This window comes from Chlorocebus sabaeus, chromosome 24 (genome assembly GCF_047675955.1).
Source record: "Chlorocebus sabaeus isolate Y175 chromosome 24, mChlSab1.0.hap1, whole genome shotgun sequence".
Taxonomy (NCBI): domain Eukaryota; kingdom Metazoa; phylum Chordata; class Mammalia; order Primates; family Cercopithecidae; genus Chlorocebus; species Chlorocebus sabaeus.
Window position 1 is genome coordinate 712,871 of NC_132927.1, and position 25,638 is coordinate 738,508.

General features: G+C 43.1%; 1 long non-coding RNA gene across 1 annotated transcript in view; it reads left to right on the forward strand.

Annotated features, from left to right (window-relative positions):
• The window catches only part of LOC140710056 (uncharacterized), a 45,317-nt gene extending 20,391 nt beyond the window's left edge, over positions 1–24,926 (forward strand). Inside the window, exon 3 of the long non-coding RNA XR_012090927.1 lies at positions 24,290–24,926. This is a non-coding gene — a long non-coding RNA (uncharacterized lncRNA). The remainder of the gene's footprint in view (positions 1–24,289) is intronic.
• The last annotated feature ends 712 nt before the right edge of the window (positions 24,927–25,638 follow it).

Genomic DNA, 25,638 nt, shown 5'->3' on the forward strand with positions numbered 1-25,638 from the left:
AACCAATCCAAATGTCCATCAATGATAGACTGGATTAAGAAAATGTGGCACATATACACCATGGAATACTATGCAGCCATAAAAAAGGATGAGTTCGTGTCCTTTTGCAGGGACATGGATGAAGCTGGAAACCGTCATTCTCAGCAAACTATCACAAGGACAGAAAACCAAATACCGCATGTTCTCACTCATAGGTGGGAATTGAACAATGAGAACACTTGGACACAGGCCCCCCACACACGGGGGCTGTCATGGGGTGAGGGGCATGGGGAGGGATAGGATTAGGAGAAATAACTAATGTAAATGACCAATTAATTGGTGCAGCAAACCAACATGGCGCATGTATACCTATGTAACAAACCTACACATTGTGCACATGTACCCTAGAACTTAAAGTATAATAAAAATTAAATAAAATTATGAAAAAAGTATGGACTATAGCTTGTCCCTATAAAAATATTTTAAGAGGTTATTAATATTTGTATGACATTTTCATTTTTAAATTTTGCTATTGATATAAAATTGTACATATTTATGGAGTACATACATAGTGATGTTTTGATACAAAAAATGTATAGTGATCAGGTCAGGGTAATTAGTATATCCATCATCTAAAACATCATTTCTTTGTGTCGAGGACAGTCAATACCTTCCTTCTAGTTGTTTGAACCTATATATTATTGTTTACTATGGTCATCCTACAGTGCTATAGAACCCTAGAACTCATTCTTGCTATCTAGCTCCAGGGTTAGGAGTTAATTGTTATGGAGTGATCAAAAGATGTTTCTCTGGCTCCTGCAATACCTCCGACCCCCTTGGTGGCCTCTGTTACATAGGGATTGGAAGACTCCCTCTTGAGGGGAGTGACTTCAAAAAAGAACATTTCCTATCTCCAGGAACTGGAGACATAACAGTATACTTTTTGGCCTGCTTGTTTTTCTTTACCAAAAATTATTTTAGAGAAAGCTTGAGAATATCTAAGGCTCAGTGATTTGACTTTTTCCTTTTTCTTCTGTCCTTGAAGAGGAAGAGTTGAGGAACCTCCTTGGATAGAAGGGGTATAGCTTATTTTAGGACTTCAACCAAAGGCACGGGAGAGAAGAAGAGGCCAAAGGAGTGTAAGGAAGGTTACCTCAGGACTGGGATCTGGCAGGAAAAAGGCTCCAGGTCGTTATTCTCCACTTACCCCTCCAGGACAGCTCCTCACCCTGCTCTGGGTCCTACTTTTGTGGGCGGCTTCAAAAGCCATTCTGTGCTCTGGCTGGCAGTTGGATTTGGCCAGTGGAAGCACTGGCAGGAGATGGAGGCAGGAGGAGAGTGAGGTGATGGAATTTTTTCACACAGTCTCTTCCTGCCAGACCACCAGTTGGCTGTGGGTCCTTCCTCTATTGCAGCCCACAGCTCCTGCCTTATAGCTGCAACTGGCACCATAGAGGTAGAACTTCAACTCTCTTCCCAGGTTTCAAGAACCAATTTTTCTCCAGGCCCCTTCCTGCTGCTAGGCAGTGGTGGCTTCTCTTACTAGCTCTGGGTCACATCATCATGCTCTACTGGTTTCCTGTAACTCTGTTTCTTTTGCAAATATTCCCTCTGTTGAACTTTCCCTACATTACCCTGTGTGATTGTGCAATCGGCTACTACTGGGATGTGACAGAAAGGCCATTTGAAGATAAAGGACCAAAGAACAGGTCAGTGTGATTATTTCAGAGCCTGAGGTGGGGTTGATTACAGAAAATTCACAGCTGGTCACGGTGCACTTTTCAGAGCCGGGGGGCCCAGCAAAGATACGGTCATATACTAGATGAAAATCAGAGAAGATTTTCATCAGGAAAACTACCACGAAAATTAGCAAAGATCTTAGCTTCCTGGCTACCCCTACCTAATGATATTATTGATGAGAAAATGAACCCAAAGTAATGCTGCCAACTCCTTTTCTGGGGAGTGGGAACATTTAATTGCACTAAAGCCACGTAACAAAAACAACAGCAAAACCCCCAAACACTTAAACTATCCAAACAAATTGAAAGGGTTGAAAAGTTGAGTGAGGACAGATGCCTCTCATCATTTAATCCAAAACATAGACTCACTAAATAATAACCCCAGCCACAAATCATGTAATATGGAGAGAGATCTATGAGCTTTTTCTCTGTCTCTCTCTGGCCTGGCAGACTGAGAGATCCAGTGCACAGAAGGGCAGCCTCACATGGTTTGTGTGGGGAGTGCTTAGTCTTGGGATATTCAAAAGGAGAAGAGGAAAAGTCCAGGGCTTTTCCCAGAAAAACCAGGCTTGCCTTAGAGCCCTCATACTGACACACCCTTTAATTACATGTATTGTGCTGTGTATTGACATGTAGTCAGTATTCAGTGTTTTTATGGAGTTGTTTTTGCTTTTTTTTCTTTAGAGACAGAGTCTCGCTCTGTTGCCCAGGCTGGAATACTGTGGCACAATCACAGCTCACTGTAGCCTCAAAATCCTGGGCTCAAGTCATCCTCCTGCCTTGGCCTCCTGTGTATCTAGGATTACAGACCCACACTACTGGGCCTGACCAGCAGCGTGTTTTGACTTGAGCAGTGTTGGCTTCTTTCTCTTTCCCTCAGCAGAGGGGACTCAACTTGGCCAGTGCTTGTGTTGGGCAAACCTGGGGCATCCCCTTCTCATGGGCTAGGTGAAGCCTCTATGCTGAACGACAAAGCTCACACAACTCCCCACTTTTGGCTCTTAGCACCAGCCAGACAGGAGCAAGCACCGGGAACAACTCCCAGCATCTCAGAATCAAATCTCCACTGCTGGATGCTCTAGTCTTTCCTGATTACAGGCCCACATGGAGCTTATTTGAAGGGGTCGCTGCCATGGGCTGAGTCAGGGCATTGAGGCCTGGATGTCAGGGCTCAGCAGTGTCCAGTTTCCAGGCCTAATTTCAGCTGCTCCCATGAAGGGTTCCCCTAGCACTGAGCCTGGAGAGTTATGAGTCTCTCCTGTACTTTTTGCTCTGGGGACCTGTTTCCACAATCTTCTGGGAAGGTCTTTCTGCTGTATGTGCTCTGTTTGAGTTTACATTCTGGACTCCTATGAAGATGTTTCAGCAAAGTCTTTTGCTCCTTTGTGTTTTATGTTTACTTATGTCTATTGTAAAAAATCAAGGTAATAACTTTAAAATTAATTTTAAAAAACCCGGTCACTTCTAATCCCACAAACAAGTGTGCACCTATTATCATATTGTTGGAGATATGGTACGTATACATTTTTTTTCTTTGCCTCAACATTGCATTATATTAAGACTAAAGGCTGGACAATGGCTCCATGTGGAGGAGGGGAGGAGTTTCAGAAGCCTGGCCCTCATCTTGTCTTTTTTTTTTTTTTTTTCCGAGACCAGGTCTTGGTTTGTTACTTAGGCTGGAATTCAGTGGTGTGAACACAGCTCACTGCAGCCTCAATCTCCTGGGTTTAGCAATTCTCCCACCTCAGCCTCCTGAGTAGGGTAGCTGAGACTACAGGCATGTGCCACCATGCCCAGCTAGGTTTTGTATTTTTTGTAGAGATGGCATCTCACCATGTTACCCAGGTTGGTCTCAAACTCCTGAGCTCAAAAGATCCTCCTGCCTCAGCCTCCTAAAGTGCTGGATTACAGGCATGAGTCACTGTACCAGCCTCCTCTTGTTTTATACAAGGGAAGAATTCTATTTCAAAGTGAAAGGAGGAGTTCATCTTCTTGTACTGGATCCTGTGTCAGAAATATTTTAAAAATATTTTATTATAAAAGTTTTTGAATGCATACAAAAGTAGGAAGGATTGTATAGTGAACTCAATGTATCTGTTCCTCAACTTGCATCATAATCAATACATGGCCAATTTAATTTCCTTTACACCTTCCATTCCTTGCCTTGTGCCAACCTCCCCAACCCCTCAGATTATTTTGAAGCAAATCCAAGACATCAACAAATACTTTTGTCAGCTACACCATGAGTATGGGTCTCGAGTTAGGCAAGTGATCTGGTTCTACTTTGTATACTTGGCTTGCCCCACTCCTCCAGTGGCCTGAAGAGTCATGGGTAGGGCAGGGGGCCTTGCCTCCTGCTCTTGCATGTGGTCTTTCACAACAGTTGAACATATGGGAGACCTGTCCCAGGAAAGCATCAACCCTGGACCTTGAGGGATATGTCCAGAGAAGTGAGGAGGTTGGAGGAATGAGAGCTATTAGTCAGAGAAAAAAAAGACCTGGAGAGGTATGACCAATGTCTTTAAACTATTGGAGGGTGGTCTTGGATTTGAAGTGTTAGATTTGTTTGACTTGTTCCGGTGTGAACACAGAATGCAAGTGAAGACCCTCTGGGCAGAAATAACCGGCAAGCAGATTTTTAGTTCAAGAACTTTCTAATCATTTGAGTGGTCAAAAAGTGGAGCAGGTCACCCAGGCTTGGGGATCACCAGGTGAGGATGAGGTAGGAGAATTTAAGCAATGGGTTTAGGTGGTACATGAGTAAATTAAGTTCCTTTAAATGAATTTTCCAGTTTCTAAGAGAATCAATGACACACTTCATTAAGAGTTAAGAACTTTGTGTGACCACAGAAGTCCTTTTACCTTATTGGGTCCTACTCATACAATTAGGGTTTTGGATTGTGTGATAGCAATAATAGCTAACTATGTTGAGCCCTTACGTGTTTTAAGCAAGTATTAACTTGCTTTCAATAACTACATAAGATAGTGTATTAGTCCAATCTCACGCTGCTAATAAAGACATCCCCAAGATTGGGTAATTTATAAAGGAGAAAGTTTTAATTGACTCAAAGCTCAGCATGACTGGGCAGGCCTCAGGAAACTTAACAATCACTGCAGAAGGGGAAGCAAACATGCCCTCTTCACATGGTGGTAGGAAGGAGATGTGCCAAGCAAAAGTGGGAAAAGCCTCTTATAAAAACATCAGGTCTCTTGAGAACTCATTCACTTTCACAAGAACAGCAGCATAGGGGTAACTGCCCCCATGATTCAATTAGTTCCCACTGGGTTCCTCCCATGACATGTGGGAATTATGGGAACTACAATTCTAGATGAGATTTGGGTGGGGACACTGCCAAACCTTATAATTCCACCACTGGCTTCACCCAAATCTCATGTCCTCACATTTCAGATCACAATCATGCCCTCCCAACAGTCCCCCAAAGGCTTAACTCGTTCCAGCATTAACTCAAAAGTCTAAGTCTAAAGTCTCATCTGAAAAAGGCAAGTCCCGCCTGCCTATGAGCCTGTAAAATCAAAAGTAAGTTACTTCCTAGATACAGTGGGGGTATAGACATTGGGTAAATACACCCATTTCAAATGGGAGAAATTGGCCAAAATGAAGGGGCTACAAGCCCCGTGCAAGTCCAAATTCCATTAGAGCAGTCATTAAAACTTGAAGTTCCAAAATGATCTCTTTTGACCCCATGTCTCACATCCAGGTCACACTGATGCAAGAGGTTGGTTTTCACAGTCTTGGGGAGGCCTGCCCCTTGGCTTTTCAGGGTACAGCCCCAACTTCTAGCTGCTTTCACAGGCTAACATTGAATGTTTGTGGCTGCACATGATGCAAGCTGCTGCTGGGTCTACCATTCTGGGTTCTGAGGACAGTAGCCCTCTTCTCACAACTACACTAGGCAGTGCTCCAGTGTGGACTCTGTGTGGGGCTCCCATCCCACATTTCCTTTCCACACTGCCCTAGCAGAGATTCTCCATGAGGGCTCTGCCCCTGCAGCAAACTTCTGCCTGAGCATCCAGACATTTCCATACATCCTTTGAAATCTAAGCAGAGGTTCCCAAATCTCACTTCTTGATTTCTCTGCACCTGCAAGCCCAATGCCATGTGTAAACCACCAAGGCTTGGGGCTTGCATCCTCTGAAGCAAAGGCCTGAGCTATACATTGGCCTCTTTTGGCCATAGCTGGGATTCAGGGCACTAAGTCCCAAGACTGCACAAAGCAGCAAGGCCCTGGGCACAGCCCACGAAGCTATTTTTTTCTCCTAAGCCTCCAAGCCTGTGATGGGAGGGACTGCTGTAAAGACCTCTGACATACCCTGGAGACATTTTCCCCATTGTCTTCAGAATTAACATTTGGCTCCTCATTACTTATGCAAATTTCTGCAGCTGCCTTGAATTTCTCCTCAGAAAATGGGTTTTTCTTTTCTAGCACATCACCAGGCTGCAAATTTTCTGAACTTTCATGCTCTGCTTCCCTGTTAAACATGAGTTCCAATTCCAAACCATATCTTCGTGAAAGAATAAAACCATGTGTTTTTAAGAGCACCTAAGTCACATCTTGAATGCTTTGCTGCTTAGAAATTTCTTCTGCCAGATACCCTGAATCATCTCTCTCAAGTTCAAAGTTCCACAGATCTCTAGGGTAGGGGCAAAAAGCCACCAGTCTCTGTGCTAAAGCATAACAAGAGTTACCTTTGCTTTATTTCCCAACAAGTTCCTCATCTCCATCTGAGACCATCTCAGCCTGGACTTTATTGTCCATATCATTATCAGCATTTTGGTCAAAGTCATTCGAGAAGTCTACAGGAATTTCCAAACTTTCCCACATTTTTCTGTCTTCTTCTGAGCCCTCCAAACTGTTCCAACCTCTGCCTGGTACCCAGTTCCAAGGTTGCTTCCATGTTTTTGGGTATCTTTACAGCATTGCCTCACTACCTGGTACCAATTTACTGTATTAGTCCATTCTCACACTGCTAATCAAGACATACCCAAGACTGGGTAATTTATAAAGGAAAGATGTTTAATTGATTCACAGTTCTGCAGGGCTGGGGAGACCTCAGGAAACTTACAATCATGGCACAAGGGGAAACAAACACGTCCTTTTTCCTTCTTCACATGGTGGCAGGAAGGAGAAGTGCCAAGCAAAAGAAGGAAAAGCCCCTTATAAAACCATCAGATTTTGTGAGAATTCACTCACTATCATGAGAACAGCAGCATGGGGTAACCACCTCCATGATTCAATTACCTCCCACTGGGTTCCTCCCATGACATATGGGGATTATAAGAACTACAATTCAAGATGAGATTTGGGTGGGGACACAGCAAAACTGTATCAGATAGGTACTATAATTATCTGTATTTTGGATATGGAGAAACTGAGGCACAGAGACAGTATGTATTTTGCTCAAAGTCACACAGCTATCATATGATAGAGCTGGGATTTGAACCCAGGCAGTTGGTTTCAGTGCTAGCATGCTTAACCACTATGGCACAGTACATTTCAAAGATAAGTTTGAGTGTTTCAGCTCTAATCATACAGTGATTCTAGTATGAAATGAGATAATATATGTGACCTTGCATTATTCTATACAAATGACACCCCTTCACATCTTATATTTTTCTCAAAACAAGGTTATGGCTGCATAGTATTCCATGGTGTATATGTGCCACATTTTCTTAATCCAATCTATCACTGATGGACATTTGGGTTGATTCCAAGTCTTTGCTATTGTGAATAGTGCTGCAATAAACATACGTGTGCATGTGTCTTTATAGCAGCATAATTTATAATCCTTTGGGTATATACCCAGTAATGGGATGGCTGGGTCATATGGTACATCTAGTTCTAGATCCTTGAGGAATCGCCATACTGTTTTCCATAATGGTTGAACTAGTTTACACTCCCACCAACAGTGTAAAAGTGTTCCTATTTCTCCACATCCTCTCCAGCACCTGTTGTTTCCTGACTTTTGAATGATCGCCGTTCTAACTGGTGTGAGATGGTATCTCATTGTGGTTTTGATTTGCATTTCTTTGATGGCCAGTGATGATGAGCATTTTTTCATGTGTCTGTTGGCTGTATGAATGTCTTCTTTTGAGAAATGTCTGTTCATATCCTTTGCCCACTTTTTGATGGGGTTGTTTGTTTTTTTCTTGTAAATTTGTTTGAGTTCTTTGTAGGTTCTGGATATTAGCCCTTTGTCAGATGAGTAGATTGCAAACATTTTCTCCCATTCTGTGGGTTGCCTGTTCACTCTGATGGTAGTTTCTTTTGCTATGCAGAAGCTCTTTAGTTTAATGAGATCCCATTTGTCAATTTTGGCTTTTGCTGCCGTTGCTTTTGGTGTTTTAGACATGAAGTCTTTGCCCATGCCTATGTCCTGAATGGTACTACCTAGGTTTTCCTCTAGGATTTTTATGGTATTAGGTCTAACATTTAAGTCTCTAATCCATCTTGAATTAATTTTCGTATAAGGAGTAAGGAAAGGATCCAGTTTCAGCTTTCTACTTATGGCTAGCCAATTTTCCCAGCACCATTTATTAAATAGGGAATCCTTTCCCCATTTCTTGTTTCTCTCAGGTTTGTCAAAGATCAGATGGCTGTAGATGTGTGGTATTATTTCTGAGGACTCTGTTCTGTTGTAGGGACATGGATGCAGCTGGAAACCATCATTCTCAGCAAACTATCACAAGAACAGAAAACCAAACACCGCATGTTCTCACTCATAGGCGGGAACTGAACAATGAGATCACTTGGACTCGGGAAGGGGAACATCACACACCGGGGCCTATCATGGGGAGGGGGGAGGGGGGAGGGATTGCATTGGGAGTTATACCTGATGTAAATGACGAGTTGATGGGTGCAGCACACCAACATGGCACAAGTATACATATGTAGCAAACCTGCACGTTGTGCACATGTACGCTACAACTTGAAGTTTAATAATAATAAATAAATTAAAAAAAAAAAAAAAAAAACAAGGTTATTACAATTTTTTTTCCCCCAACCAGATCTTGGACAAGCTGTGCTCCTCTGAGACAGTAACATCAGGCACAAGTCTCATACACTGTGGTCTCCGATAGGGCGAGTACTGAACCAGGCATATTCACTTTTGTAAGCCTGGGACGATGTAGGCCCTCAGGAGGATTTGTTTATTGATTGATGGCAGGGCTATGGCCCAGGAACATATTCACTCGAAAGGCGCCATGCTCCAGGTGGCCAGCTGGGGGAGCCTTAGCCCAAAGGCAGGGCAGGCTGAAAGTAGCAGAGGCTGCGTTGTGATTGGCGGTCAGCGGTCCGGAGTCCACCGAGTGCTGGGCTGGATGTGAATAGTTGAGTTTCCTGTGAGGAGAGGTCTTGCCTGCTCCAGAGGCCTGGTCCCGCTCAGCCAGGGCATGGGACAGTGGAAAGGCCCCGCTGGAACCTGGGAGGAAGTTGCGCGGGTCAAGACGGTCTTAGGGGACAGGAGCTGGTGGCGGGAGGGGAGACAGCACTCCGAGCAACCTCAGCGTGCCTGGAGGGGGACAGGCATCCGGGACGCAAGCGGCTGAGCTGGGTTCTGGGCGCTGGCAGGTCAGCAGGGCAGGGAAGAGAGGGGCATGGACGGTGGGCCTGGGGGCTTCCCAGCAGCCAGCCCCTGTGACTGGGAGAAAGTCCTGCCCCTGGGCGGAAAGGCCCCCATCTCTCCCTAGGGGTGAAAGGGTAGGACCCCAAAGGGGCTCCAAGCCGTGCCTCTCAGTGTGCGCCTCCTTCAGGCGATTTCCCACCCCATCCCCGTCTTCTCTGCCATTCAGAGGGGTAACGGTGTGTAGGAGACGAGGTAGGGAGATTCCTCTCTCCCGAGGAGCCCTGGCAGAGGGGCCTGGCACTGCAGGGGTGCATGCAAGAAGTGGGTGCACGTCCGCAGAGCTTGGGTGGGCAGCAACGAGGGGGCTTGGTTGGGCGAGAAGAGAAGGCAGGGAATGGCCGCTTGCACTCATCTTGTTTCAACCCCACAGAATGCGACTCAACCACGAGGTGAGTTGCTGAGGCTGAGCGAATGCTCTGCTCCCATTTTACCCAGGGAAGCCAGATGGAGACCTGAGAGAAGATAGGAGGAAGAACCCGGAACCCTACTCTCATGGGAAGTGAACTCGGACCACAGACCTTCCTCTTCTTTATGTTTTTTTTTTATTTTATGTTTTTAGAGACAGGGTCTCACTCTGTTGCCCAGGCTGGAGCGTAGTAGCACCATCACAGCTCACTGCAGCCTCAACCTCCTGGGCTCAAGCAATCTTCCTGCCTCAGCCTCCTGAGTAGCTGGGACCACAGGTGTGCACCACCATGCCCCACTAATTAATTTTTTTTTGATGGAGGTGGAGTCTAACCATGTTGCCCAGACTGGTCTCAAACTCCTGGCCTTAAGTGATCCTCCCAGTTCAACCTCCCAAAGTGCTGGGATTACAGGTGTGAACCACTGTGCCTAGTTCCTCCTTTTTTGACTCTATTTCCTCTTTCCCAAGGAAGGGGCTGAAGGAGAGGCCTCTGTTAGCTGCTAGTGTGAGGTTAAGCTGGGAGGATGGCCAGAGGCTGAGTCACAACTCTCGAGGCCCCTTTAGGTGCTGTGGTTCCAGTAGTCCAGCCTCCTACCCTCTTTAGGCCACTTCAGCCCCAGGTGCTAGCACCTTCACCCTGGTACTTTTTCCTCCCAGGGAGTCTCATGAACTATTTCGTTTGGGAAGGTGAAGAAAGTCCACAATTTAGCTTGGAGGGGACCATCTCTACTACTCAATGCCCCAATAAAGGACTTCCCAGCTTCATCTCAAAATTTCTCATTCTTGGCTCTTGTGGGTAAAGTCTAATTCTAGAGCTCCCCAGAGTCACTTTATCTCCTGGGGCAGTAAAAATGGCACTGATCTTGGAGGAGACCTCTTATCTTCAGGGACACTGCATCTGCTGGAGGTAGCAGAGGCTTTTCTGTCGTTCCTTTCCGCCTGTGAGCTGCAGCACCTTTTTCTCGGCTGGTCTGGAGAACCCCTTTACCCACACTGCAGGCTGGAGGTTGCCTTGCATGCTCCAGCTCCTAGGCTAGGTGAGCCTTAGAGCCTTTGGGCAAACTCCTGCTTTAGCAGCTTAGAAAGGCAAATCCTGGCTCCTCTTTCTCCCCTCACTTGCTAGGACTCAGAGCAGAGAGAGGATGGCTTTTCTCCAGTCCTTCTCCCTTTTCGGACAGTCAGCACAGCTAGAGAAATTTGTAAAGATCAGGGGAAGCCTGTTTTGCATAGTGAGAGTCTTGCATGCTTGGGACATCAGGACAGCCTCCAGGGGTTCTAAGAGTGTGTGGACTAATCTCAGGGAAGAAATGCTGGAGGGCCTTGGGCTGACATTCTAGCTCCTCCACACTGCTCTTGACATCCTAGAATAAAGAGGGAAGGCCAAGGTCACCTTTAGGGCGTTCTTCGAACGTAGCTGGCCTGGGACTGGAATGGGAGAATATAGTGCGGTCCTGGCTCTGAAAAACCACAGTTACTCTGGGTCTGTGCCTTAAAGCTGTGGTTTCATGAGGTCAGATTTCCCCTCAACAGCCATGAGTAATCAAGATAAAGAATCATTTAGGCTTGTTCCTTCCTATATGTCAACAGTTATTCTGTCCCAGGGCTCAGGATTTAGAGCTAGTGTCCTGTTCCCTTTAGCAGAACTGACTCCTCTCTCCTCTGTGCCTCTGTGTGATTGCTGACCTGGCCTTAAGCACCGCCTCAGTGGTTAAGTTTTGCAGAGAGGGCTGGTTACTTCCCTGGTACCTCTCTTTTGTTATTGAACCCTAGTTTCCTATGCATATCTATCTTTTCTTCATTTACTCCTTATTTTGTCATGTCTAGCTCCCAGCAGCTTTCTGAGAAAGGGTACTTGGAAAGCCATTTTTTTGAGACTTTCAAAGATGGAAATAGATTTTTTTCATTCCTCACAGTTGGTTGATAAACTGGCTGCTTAAGCATTTCAAGGGTCAAATTATGTTTTCTGGTATCAGTAGTAACTGTGAGCTGTGAGAGATCTTTCTGTTTCATGATAAACAGGTACAATATGAAGGACTCTTGGAGAAATAGCTGGTCACAAGGGAAGTAGGTGAGGTCTCTGATGACCCTCCCGAAGTACACATAACCAATAAGCCAAATCATATCTGAGCCCAGTATACTGGAGCTGTGGATTGGGGTGGCCAAGAGCTTTGTCACACGTATGGTAATAACTTATTAGTATTTATTCCCAAATGGCTAAGAAATTAACCCAGCACCATTTATTTTACCACGGTTTCTGTGTTTACTATATACCAAATGTTTTCTATAGGCTAAAGCCATTATCTGAGCTCTCTAGTCATTTTCATGGATCTATCTGGTCAATTCTTGTAGCATCATATATATTTTAAAGTTTCTCTTCTCTTTGTGTATTTATTTTATTTATCAGGTGTCTTAAGAAGCAATCTCAAACTGTCAAAAGGCTCTGATTTTGTTCTTGGGCTACCTAGTGCTTTCGACAACCTTGGAGATGCAATGGAAAGCATATATATATATATATACACACACACACACAGAGTCTCATTGGGATTACAGGGATTACAGGCACCTGCCACCATGCCCAGCTAATTTTTGTATTTTTAGTAGAGATGGGATTTCACCACATTGGCCAGGCTGGTCTCGAACTCCTGACCTCAGGCAATCCGCCTGCTTTGGACTCCCAAAGTGCTGGGATTACAGGCGTGAGCCACAGCACCCGGCCTATATGTATATACTTAAAGGATAGATATAGAGTCTCTCATTTGGTTTAAAGACAAACTGCACAAGACTAAAAGTGAGTAAGAATGCCTTAACAGTTGCATATGTCAAGAACACATGGGGTTTCACTTGGATGCAAAGTCAGCTTGAGACTGCTCTACTCTGATCAGGTAAAATACCTACAGGAACCAGGATGATAACTGCACTAGTGCAGTGAGCTGTTAATTTAACTGTATTACATTATATTTAATTTAATATGTACACATTAAATTTATGTGTAACTTTGTTTACATATTAAACATTAAACCCATAGGAAGAATCTTTGTTCCTACAAAGCCGTGTGTGCTCTCCCCACTTTTTTTGAAGCACATGGCCAGCTCTCTCAATCTGTATTTATCATTCTCCATGTTCAATACAGAAAAATGTCAAGAAAAATTTCATTTTTCTCCTAACAGCAAGAAAAGCAACAGCATAACAGCAATGATACATGGAAACTGACACTCTGTGCTGGAGAGGCAAATAAAGGGAGGTTGGATTTCCTGTGTGGGAATTAGATGGTTGCGTGCTCCTTCTAAACTGAGCAGCCTTCAGCTCCAGCTGATTCTTGCTGTACGGGAATATGGGTCAATGATTGCCAGACCTGATGTTCAGGAGATGCCAGCAATCTGGATTTTCCCATGAGATTTCCTGATTTTAAAAATTTTGGCAACCTTGTTCCTAAAACCTTGTGCAGGACAGGCTCAACGAGCAGGATGCTGGATTGTGCTGTCTTAAACATTGTAGCCAGCTCTAAGTACTTTATTTTATTTTATTTTTTTTGAGGTGGAGTCTTGCTCTGTCACCCAGGCTGGAGTGCAGTGGGGTGATCTCAACTCCCTGCAACCTCTGCCTCCTGGGTTCAAGCAGTTCTGCCTCAGCCTCCTGAGCAGCTGGGATTACAGGCATGCAACTCCGTGGCCAGTTAATTTTTGTATTTTTCATGGAGATGGTGTTTCACTGTGTTGACCAGGCTGGTACTGACCTCAGATGCTCCACTTGCCTTGGTCTCCCAAAGTGCTGGGATTATAGGCCTGAGCCACCATGTCTGTCCAGCCCTGAGTACTTCAAAGTAACAGTGACAAACTAGAGCACATTAAAATTGTGAGAGAAACTAGAAGCTTGGAAAAAGGGTGGAAGACCCAGGGATGATGCTTCTGTGAAAAGAAAGCTCAGCTGAGATTTGATACCAGACTTCTGGTTGTGTATGAACTTCTCTGTTAGGGACAAAACATGTTTTTTTACTAGAGACAAGAGGAGGGATGGGATCAGGTCTAGGGTTGGAAGGTATTTTGGAAGCAGCTGTGAGATCTATATAAGCAGAACTAACAATCAGCTACTTTACGACATCAGGACATATCTGCCTGGGGAAAAGCAGTGAGTTTCCATCATTGGAGATGTTCAAGCAGAGTCTTCAACCAGTTGGGGACATCATAAAGAGTACTGAAACACTGGAGGAGGGCATCATGCCCAGTCTTGATGGTCCTGTCCATCCCCAAGGGAATATGATTCCAATCTTCTTTAGCTACTGTGGAGCATTTGGGCTTTTCCTTTCCCTAAGCTCCCATGCAAGTTGCACCATTCTTTTGGCCATTTAAGGCATGCAGTAGGCAATAATTCAATGTATAGGGCTCCAATCCTGGGTGCCCTGACTTTTGCCCTTGGCAAAGCTTTATAGCTTCTCTTAGCCTTACTTTATTTATAAAAATATGAGTGAATACAAAATATCAGTGTGAAGATTCATATGGCCCATGCAGCTCTTGTGAGAGGTCGTGGAGATTGTGACTGTCCAATGACCTTTTAAAAAAAATTAATCCAATGGTCTTTTAAAAAGTAGGTCTTTAAAAAAAAATTTAGCTCTGCTGAAGGGAGAGGTTCCAAAATGGCTGAATAGGAACAGCTCCAGTCTACAGCTCCCAGTATGAGTGACACAGAAGACTGGTGATTTCTGCATTTCCAACTGAGGTACCAGGTTCATCTCACTGGAGCTTGTCAGACAGTGGGTGCAGGACAGTGGGTACAGGACAGTGGGTGGAGCCTACAAACTGTGAACCGAAGCAGGGTGAGGCATTGCCTCACCTAGGAAGCACAAGGGGTCAGGGAATTCCCTTTCCTAGCCAAGGGAAGTCGTAACAGATGGCACCTGGAAAATCAGGGTCACTCCCACCCTAATACTGAGCTTTTCTTTTCTTTTCTTTTTTTTTTTTTGAGATGGAGTCTCGCTTTGTCACCCAGGCTGGAGTGCAGTAGCGTGATCTCGGCTCACTGCAAGCTCCGCCTCCTGGGTTCATGCCATTCTCCTGCCTCAGCCTCCGAGTAGCTGGGACTACAGGTGTGCACCACGAGGCCCCACTAATTTTTTCTATTTTTAGTAGAGACAGGTTTTCACTGTGTTAGCCAGGATGGTCTCGATCTCCTGACCTCATGGTGTGCCCGCCTCGGCCTCCCAAAGTGCTGGGATTATAGGTGTGAGCCACCATGCCTGGTGTAATATTGCACTTTTCAAATGGTCTTAGCAAATGGCACACCAGGAGATTATATCCTACGCCTGGCTCAGAGGGTCCCATGCCCAGGAAGCCTTGTTCACTGCTAGCCCAACACTCTGGGATCAAACTGCAAGGCAGCAGCGAGGCTGGGGGAGTCACACCCACCATTGCTGAGGCTTGAGTAGGTAAACAAAGCAGCTGGGAAGCTCGAACTGGGTGGAGCCCACCGCAGCTCAAGGAGGCCTGCCTGCCTCTGTAGACTCCACCTCTGGGGCCAGGGCATAGCCGAACAAAAGGTAGCAGAAACTTCTGCAGACTTAAACGTCCCTATCTGACAACTTTAAAGAGAGTAGTGGTTCTCCCAGCATGGAGCTTGAGATCTGAGAACAGACAGACTGCCTCCTCAAGTGGGTCTCTGACCCCCCAGTAGCCAAACTGGGAGGCACCTCCCAGATGGGGCTGACTGACACCTCATATGGCTGGGTGCCTCTCTGAGACGGAGCTTCCAGAGGAACAATCAGGCAGCAACAGTTGCTGTTCTGCAATATTTGCAGTTCTGCAGCCTCCGGTGGTGATACCCAGGCAAACAGGTTTGGAATGGACCTCCAGGAAACTCCAACGGACCTGCAGCTGAGGGTCCTGACTGTTAGAAGGAAAACTAACAAACAGAAAGGACATCCACAACAAAACCCTGTCTGTACGTTACCATCATCAAAGACCAAAGGTAGATAAAACCACAAAGATGGGGAGAAACCAGAGCAGAAAAGCTGAAAATTCTAAAAATCAGAGCACCTCTTCTCCTCCAAAGGAATGCAGCTCCTCGCCTGCAACGGAACAAAGCTGAACGGAGAATGACTTTGATGAGTTGAGAGAAGAAGACTTCAGAAGACCGGTAATAAAAAACTTCTCTGAGCTAAAGGAGGATGTTTGAACCCATCTCAAAGAAGCTGAAAACCTTGAAAAAAGATTAGACAAATGGCTAACTAGAATAAACAGCATAGAGTAGACCTTAAATGACGTGATGGAGCTGAAAACCATAGCATGAGAACTATGTGACGCATGCACAAGCTTCAGTAGCTGATTTGATCAAGTGGAAGAAAGGGTATCAGTGATTGAAGATCAAATGAATGAAATGAAGCGAGAAGAGAAATTTAGAGAAAAAAGAGTTAAAAAAAGCCTCCAAGAAGTATGGGACTATGTGAAAAGACCAAATCTAGGTCTGATTTGTGTACCTGAAAATGATGGGGAGAGTGGAACCAAGTTGGAAAACACTCTGCAGGATATTTTCCAGAACTTCCCCAACCTAGCAAGGCAGGCCAACATTCAAATTCAGGAAATACAGAGAATGCCACAAAGATACTCCTCAAGAAGAGCAACTCCAAGACACATAATTGTCAGATTCACCAAAGTTAAAATGAAGGAAAAAATGTTAAGGGCAGCCAGAAAGAAAGGTCGGGTTACCCACAAAAGGAAGCCCATCAGATTAACAGAGGATCTCTCAGCAGAAACTATCCAAGCCAGAAGAGAGTGGGGGCCAATATTCAACATTCTTAAAGAAAAGAATTTTAAACCCAGAATTTCATATCCAGCCAAACTAAGCTTCATAAGTGAAGGAGAAATAAAATCCTTTACAGACAAGCAAATGCTTAGAGATTTTGTCACCACCAGGCCTGCCTTACAAGAGCTCCTGAAGGAAGCACTAAACATGGAAAGGAACAACCGGTACCAGCCACTGCAAAAACATGCCAAATTGTAAAGACCATTGATGCTAGGAAGAAACTACATCAACTAATGAGCAAAATAACCAGCTAACATTATAATGATGGGATCAAATTCACACATAACAATATTAACCTTAAATGTAAATGGGCTAAATGCCTCAATTAAAAGACACAGACTGGCAAATTGGATAAAGAGTCAAGACCCATCAGTGTGCTGTATTCAAGAGACCATCTCACGTGCAGAGACACACATAGGCTCAAAATAAAGGGATGGAGGAAGATCTACCAAACAAATGGAAAACAAAAACAAGCGGGGTTGCAATCCTAGTCTCTGACAAAATAGACTTTAAACCAACAAAGATCAAAAGAGATAAAGAAGGCCATTACATAATGGTAAAGTGATCAATTCAACAAGAAGAGCTAACTATCCTAAATATATATGCACCCAACACAGGAGCACCCAGATTGATAAAGCGACTCCTTAGAGACCTACAAAGAGACTTAGACTCCCACACAATAATAATGGGAGACTTTAACACCCCACTATCAACATTAGACAGATCAATGAGACAGAAAGTTAACAAGGACATCCAGGACTTGAACTGAGCTCTGCACAAAGTGGACCTAATAGACATCTACAGAACTCTACACCCCAAATCAACAGAATATACATTGTTCTCAGCACCACATCACATTTATTCCAAAATTGACCACATAGTTAGAAGTAAAGCACTTCTCAGCAAAAGTAAAAGAAGAGAAATTATTATAAACGGTATCAGACCACAGTGCAACCAAACTAGAACTCAGGATTAAGAAACTCACTCAAAACTGCTCAACTACATGGAAACTGAACAACCTGTTCCTGAATGACTATTGGGTACGTAACGAAATGAAGGCAGAAATAAAGATGTTCTTTGAAACCAGTGAGAACAAAGACACAACATGCCAGAATCTCTGGGAAACATTTAAAGCAATGTGTACAGGGAAATTTGTAGCACTAAGTGCCCACAAGAGAAAGCAGGAAAGATCTAAAATTGATACCCTACCATCACAATTAAAAGAACTAGAGAAGCAAGAGCAAACACATTCAAAAGCTAGCAGAAGGCAAGAAATAACTAAGATCAGAGCAGAACTGAAGGAGATAGACACACAAAAAAACCCTTCAAAAAAATCAATGACTCCAGGAGCTGGTTTTTTGAAAAGATCAACAAAATACATAGACCACTAGCAAGACTAATAAAGAAGAAAAGAGAGAAGAATCAAATAGATGCAATAAAAAATGATAAAGGGGGTATCACCCCTGATCCCACAGAGATACAAACTATCATCAGAGAATACTATAAACACCTCTATGCAAATAAACTAGAAAATCTAGAAGAAACAGATAGATTCCAGAACACATACACCCTCCCAAGTCTAAACAGGAAGTTGAATCCATGAATAGACCAATAACAGGCTCTAAAATTGAGGCAATAATTAAGAGCCTACCAACCAAAAAAAGTCCAGGACCAGATGGATTCACAGTCGAATTCTAACAGAGATACAAAAAGGAGCTGCTACCATTCCTTCTGAAACTAGTCCAATCCATAGAAAAAGAGGGAATCTTCCCTAACTCATTTTGTGAGGCCAGCATCATCCTAATACCAAAGCCTGGCAGAGATACAACAAAAAAAGACAATTTTAGACCAATATCCCTGATGAACATCAATGCAAAAATCCTCAATAAAATACCAGCAAACCAAATCCAGCAGCACATCAAAAAGCTTGTCTACCATTATCAAGTTGGTTTCACCCCTGGGATGCAAGGTTGGTTCAACATACACAAATCAGTAAATGTAATCCATTATATAAACAGAACCAAAGACAAAAACAACATGATTATCTCAATAGATGCAGAAAAAACCTTCTAAAAAATTCAACAGCCTTTCATGCTGAAAACTCCCAATAAATTAGATATTGATGGGATGTGTCTCAAGATAGTAATAAGAGCTATTTATGACAAACCCACAGCCAATATCATACTGAATGGGCAAAAACTGGAAGGATTCCCTTTGAAAACTCGCACAAGACAGGGATACCCTCTCTCACCACTCCTATTCAGCATAGTGTTGGAAGTTCTGGCCCAGGCAATCAGTTAGGAGAAAGAAATAAAGGGTATTCAATTAGGAAAAGAAGAAGTCAAATTGTTTGCAGATGACATGATTGTATGTTTAGAAAACCCCATTGTCTCAGCCCCAAATCTCCTTAAGCTGATAAGCAACTTCAGCAAAGTCTCAGGATACAAAATCAATGTGCAAAAATCACAAGCATTCCAATACACCAATAACAGACAAACAGAGAGCCAAATTATGAATGAACTCCCATTCACAATAGCTTCAAAGAGAAAAAAATACCTAGGAATCCAACTTACAAGGGATGTGAAGGACCTCTTCAAGGAGAATTACAAACCACTGCTCAATGAAATAAAAGAGGACAGAAATAAATGGAAGAACATTCCATGTTCATGGATAGGGAGAATCAATATCACAAAAATGGCCATACTGCCCAAGGTAATTTATAGATTCAATACCATCCCCATCAAGTTACCAATGACTTTCTTCACAGAATCGGAAAAAAACTACTTTAAAGTTCATATGGAACCAAAAAAGAGCCCGCATTGCCAAGACAATCCTAAGCCAAAAGAACAAAGCTGGAGTCATCACACTACCTGACTTCAAACTATACTACAAGGTTATAGTAACCAAAACAGCATGGTACTGGTACCAAAACAGAGATATAGACCAATGGAACAGAACAGAGCCCTCAGAAATAATACCACACATCTACAACCATCTGATCTTTGAGAAACCTGACAAAAACAAGCAATGGGGAAAGGATTCCCTATTTAATAAATGATGCTGGGAAAACTGGCTAGTCATATGTAGAAAGCTGAAACTGAATCTGTTCCTTACACCTTATACAAAAATTAATTCAAGATGGATTAAAGACTTAAATGTCAGACCTAAAACCATAAAAACCCTAGGTGAAAACCTAGGCAATATCATTCAAGATACAGGCATCGGCAAGGACTTCATCTCTAAAACACCAAAAGCAACAGCAACAGAAGCCGAAATTGAGAAATGGGATCTAATTAAACTAAAGAGCTTCTGCACAGCAAAAGAAACAACCATCAGAGCGAACAGGCAACCTACAGTATGGGAGAAAGTTTTTGCAATCTGTCCATCTGACAAAGGGCCAATATCCAGAAGCTACAAAGAACTTAAACAAATTTACAAGAAAAAATCAAACAACCCCATCAAAAAGGGGGCAAAGGATATGAACAGACACTTCTCAAAAGAAGACATTTATGCAGCCAACAGACACATGAAAAAATGCTCATCTTCACTGGCCATGGGGTGGAGTGGGGTGAGGGGGGAGGGATAGCATTAGGAGATATGCCTACATAAATGACGAGTTAATGGGTGCAGCACACCAACATGGCACATGTATACATAAGTAACAAACCTGCACATTGTGCACATGTACCCTAGAACTTAAAGTATAATAAAAAAAGAAAAAAAATTTAAAAAGTTTTTTCAAATTTTAATTTTTCCAGTTTTATTTATTACTATCACTATTTATTTATTTGTTTATTTATTTATTTATTTATTTATTTATTTTTTGAGACTGAATCTCGCCCTTTTGTCCAGGCTGGAGTGCAGTGTTACAATCTTGGCTCACTGCAGCCTTCACTTCCTGCATTCAAGTGATTCTCGTGCCTCAGCCTCCCAAGTAGCTGGGACCGCAGGCACACCACACCATGTCCGGCTAATTTTTGTATTTTTAGTGGAGACAGGATTTCACCATGTTGGCTAGGCTGGTCTCGAACTCCTGACCTCAAGTGATCTGCCAGCCTCGGCCTCCCAAAGTGCTGAGATTACAGGCATGAGCCACTGCACCTAGTCAATATTAATTTTTAAATTGACAAATACAAATTGTACATATTTACAGTGTACAACATGATGTTTTGATACACATATGCGTTGTGGAATGACTAAATCAAGCTAATGAACATATTCAATGCCTCACATGCTTATCTTTTTTTGTGCTGAGAACACTTAGAATTTATTCTCTTCATGATTTTCAGTTCTCAAAATGCATTGTTATTAACCATAACCAGCATGTTGTACAATAGGTCTCTTGAAATAGACCTTTAGTGTTGTTAAATTCCTTCCTTTATTTATGTTTTGCTCATAAAACTTTTTCACAAGTAAATGATGAGTTTGCCCATTGAGTCAAAACCCTTGTCAGGGAAGGTCAGGAGTGCACATATCACATGTTTTGGACCTCTGCCATGACACCAGTGATTTACAGGTGTGCAGTTTGCAGGCCCTCGCTATGTCCTGCTTTACACAGAAGTGGTTTTCATCCTGATTTTATTCTGCTTCACCCACAAGTTTGCTGATCTCTCTTTACCTAGATTGTTGAAGACTAGATAAATCATTTTTGATTTGACTATCAAATGGCCATGAGGAGACAAATCTCCGTTTATAAGAACGTATATGTTTGCAAGAACTTTTCTTAGGGAGGGGCAGAGGCTGAGAAGAATTCAAGAGTGTTGGGCAGTGTGCAGAGAGAAGAGTGCTATGAAGCTGTCAGAGCACAATGTTTACAAGCATCAGATGTTCCTGAACATTCTGGAACTGTACTCTGTACAAGCTCTTGCAGTAGGATAAGCCTTCTTTGTTTCTCTTTTCAATTTTTTTTTGTTATCGTTTACTGTATAACCACTTTAAAATAATTTGACACATATAAGGGAAATCTATTTCTCTATTACCCCTTGCTCTATATCAAGTGGGATTGTGAGTGTACAAAATAGTTAAGGGAATGGTGGAATGGAGGGAGGGGAACAGTTTGCAGTATTTTAGGTGAAGGCTCAGCGTTGGGTCAGGGTCAGGGTCGGGAGCTGGGGGTGTCCGTGTTTGGCCTCCTTACTTCTGTCTCTGCCTTTTCTGCAGAACCCAGGGAAACTGGGCTGTTTTGGATTATAATTGTACAGTGTTTGTGTTGGGCAGGTCCCTTCCCATTGCATGGAGGAAAAATCCCTCATATCTAGGCTAAATCTGCAGATGTTGGAACATTTTTCTTCCCCTTATCAGATCCTAGCCTCCGTTAACACAGTCAGTGTCACTCTCTGAATCACTGAATCAAAACTGCAATGATGGTTGATCTTGTCTTTTATGGATGGGCTGGCTGAAGAGGCCAGTGTGGCACCAACAGCTGTTTCCACACTCCTTGCCCAAGAGGGACTTGTCTTCTTTGGGTTCACACTACAGGGCAGACCCAGCCACTGGCCTCAGGGCATCCTTAAAGATTTTCCTAGGTAGTTTCTCCCAGCTCAGGCTCTGGATGATCCTGAGTATGTCCTCCTCACTCCCCATCTTCTGCCCAGGGCGACAGGGTACCATGTCTTGTGGTTTCCCTGCTTCCTGGGGAATGTGCTCTGTATGGGAAAAACAGAAAATAAGACCATTTGCTGAGCATCTAAGCAAATGTTTGAGAAGACCCCCCTGCATTTTTGTGTTTCTTCATTTTTTTTGCAATTTGTGAAAATAAAAACAATTTTAAGGAGAATAAAAAATAAAAATAAGAATAAATAAATAAATAAGCCATCCTTTAAGTTACAATTCTGAGAAAACTACCTCTATATTTGAAGGATACTTTCCACTTTTCCCTAAAATGTATAGTTTTCCATACTGTTGCAATCAAAGTATATGTACATTTTTGAAGATTCTTTTTTCTTCAATTCACACTATATTGCACTTATAACTAGATTTGGAGTTGGGATTCCCAAGCTCTGAGGCAAGCAGGGAGAGCTGTTGGAGGCCCCTTGATGTTTGTGCCTTTGGAGTAGGATGGTTGTGACAGCAGTAGAAGGACTTCAGAACCAGGAAGGTCGTCTCCTCCTGTACCTCTCCCCTACCCCAGGCTGTGGTAACCACCATTCTACTTATTTCTATGAGTTTGGCTTTTAAGAGTATATGACCGAGATTATGCAGTATTTCTCTTTCTGTGCCTGGTTTATTTCACTTAGCATAATGTCCTCCTGGTTCATCCATGTTGTTGCAAATGACACCATTTCTTCTTTTTAAGGATGGATAATAGTATTCCACTCTGTGTGTGTGTGTGTGTGTGTGTGTATGTATGTATGTATTCTTTATCCATTCATCCAGTGATGGACACCTAGGTTGATTCCATATCTTAGTTATTATGAATAAGCATGGGAGTGCAGATATCTCTTGGACATACTGATTTCAGTTCCTTTAAATATATATCCAGTAATGGGATTGCTTGATCATATGGCAATTGTATTTTTAATTTTTGGGTAAAGCTCCATATTTTTTTTCATAATGGCTATACTAATTTACATTGCCATCAACAGTGTACAAGTGTTCTCTTTTCTCTACATCTTCTTTATCAGTTATCTTTTATTTTTTGATAATTGCCATTTTAATAGGTGGTATCTCATTGTGGCTTAATTTGCATTTCCATGGTGATCAGTGATGTTGAGCATATTTTCATATACCTATTGGCTATTTGTATTTCTTTTTTTGAGAGATGTCATTAGGTTCTTTGCCCATTTCAAAATTGGGTTATTTGCTTTCTTGCTATTGAGATGACTTCTTTATTTATTTTGAATATTCACCCCTTATTAGATGTGTGATTTGCAAATATTTTCTCCCATTCTATTGATTGTTTCTTTACTCTGTTGATTGTTTCCTTGGTTGTGCAGAAGACTTTTAGTTAGATGCAATCCCATTTGTCTATTTTTGCTTTGTTGCCTGTGTTTTTGGGAAATATCCAAAAATTTATTGCCCAGAGCAATGTCATGGAGTTTTCCCCTATGCTTTCTCCTAGTAGTTTTACAATTTCGGGATTTATATTTAAGTCTTTAATCCATTTTGAGTTTATTTTTGTATATGGTGTGAGACAAGGGTCTAATTTCATTCTTTTGAATGTGGACATCCAGTTTTCCCAACACCATCTATTGAATAGACTGTCCTTGCCCTATTATGTGTCCTTGGCAGCCATGTCAAAAATCAATTTGGGCATCTCTTTTGTGTGGAGAGAAGTGGCTCAGGGAAAGGATATATATGAACTCATGGACATGGATATTGGCTGATGGCTATCACTCACAACAGCTGGGGAATGGGTGCATCACCTGCTTAATAGGTCCTGGAAAGGGCATCAACAATGTCTACTAAAATCCATTCCTTGCACTATTCAGATTCACTTGTTTCTGGCTTTCAGGTGGGCAGCTTTTATTTTCTCATCCACCATTGGTGTTACCTCCTCAACCCCCTCCTTCACTCACTCTAATAGATGACATTTATATGCATAATTAGGTCCACTGTTTGACAATATACTTTGCTCAGAATGATCTAATTATCAGCAGAATAAAGGTGAGCTTGTTTTTGGAGGGTCTCAACTACATCTGTAGGTAAGGACCAGTGCACCTGGTCCAGTTTATACACCACCCCAGCTCCCCTGGATTCCACTTGCGTTGACTGCTTGCTTTGCTTTTAGATTGGAGTGACTCTAGTGACAACTCACTCTGTTCTCATGGTCATAAATCGCTGCTCATTGCTGCCACTGCTGCTGCCACCACAGACTGAGAACTCCACTTACACAGTGCTGTCTGCTAAGGAGAAGTTGCTGTGCCTGAGCACCAGACCACATGGACTCACAGAGACTCCCAACCAGGTAAAGAGGTGATATGGCTTGTGGATGTCAGCCACATTCTCTTCTTGATCACCTTGCTGCTGGAACAATGGGCAATGATCAGAGTAGAGTGGTCATGGAGATTGAATGGAGGCTATTCATGGGTCCAAGAACATGGACACTCTCTTTCGCCAAAATCAATTCGAGTCTTGCCACTATTAATCACCTAACTTGCCAGCAGCAGAGACTATCGCTGAGTCTTTGAGATGGCACCGCTTTTGGAGAGATCAGGTGGCTCTCCAGTGAGAGGTTGACCCCTCTACTTTGGAGGCAATGGACATTCATCTTTATCACCATTGATACCTGCTCTAGACATGAGTTTTCCTTCTCTGTGTGAAATCCCTCTGCCACTACCACCATATGAGGGCTTACAGATTTCCCAATCCATCAACCTGGTTCTCACACATGTTACCTCAGAGCAAGGGACTCCTTTTATGGCAAATAATGTAAAATGATGGGCTCATTGGTCTTAATATATACCATGCCACCCAGAAGCAGTCAACCTAGTGGAATTATGAGCTGGCCTGTTGAAAGCTCAGCTAAGGTGCCAGCTCAGAGATGACACCCTGTAGGGTTGGAAGTTGGAGCACTGCTTTCCAGGATGTGATACATATGCTGAATCAATAACCAATTTATGGTTCAGTGTCCCACATAGCTAGAATATATGAGTCCAGGAACCAAGGGTTAGAAGTAGAATTGATCCCTTTAGTTATCACTCCCAGGGACTTACTTGTGGAATTTGTATCTTCCTGTTCCTGCAAACTCAAATTCTGCCAGTTTAGAGGTCTAAGTTTCCAGGAAGAAAATGCTTTTTCCAATGCAGGTGGGAAAGGCTCCAGTGAACTGGAAGTTGTGACTATCACTCAGTCATCTGGGACTCCTCATAACAGTGGACCAGCAGGCAAAGGAAAGAGTTGCCTTATGGCTAGAATAATTGGCCTTAATTACCATGAGAAGCTAGGGTCGCTGCAATGCAATGGGAGAAGATAAGAGTATGACTGCAACCGAGGGGATTCCCTGGAAGTATCCCCTATACTTTTGTGCTCACTGAATTGTAAATGGGCAGTTACAACAACCCAAACCTAACAAGTGCAAAGCAACTAACAACTCAGTCCCCTCAGGGTGGAGCTCTGGATCACTCCATCAGACTACAG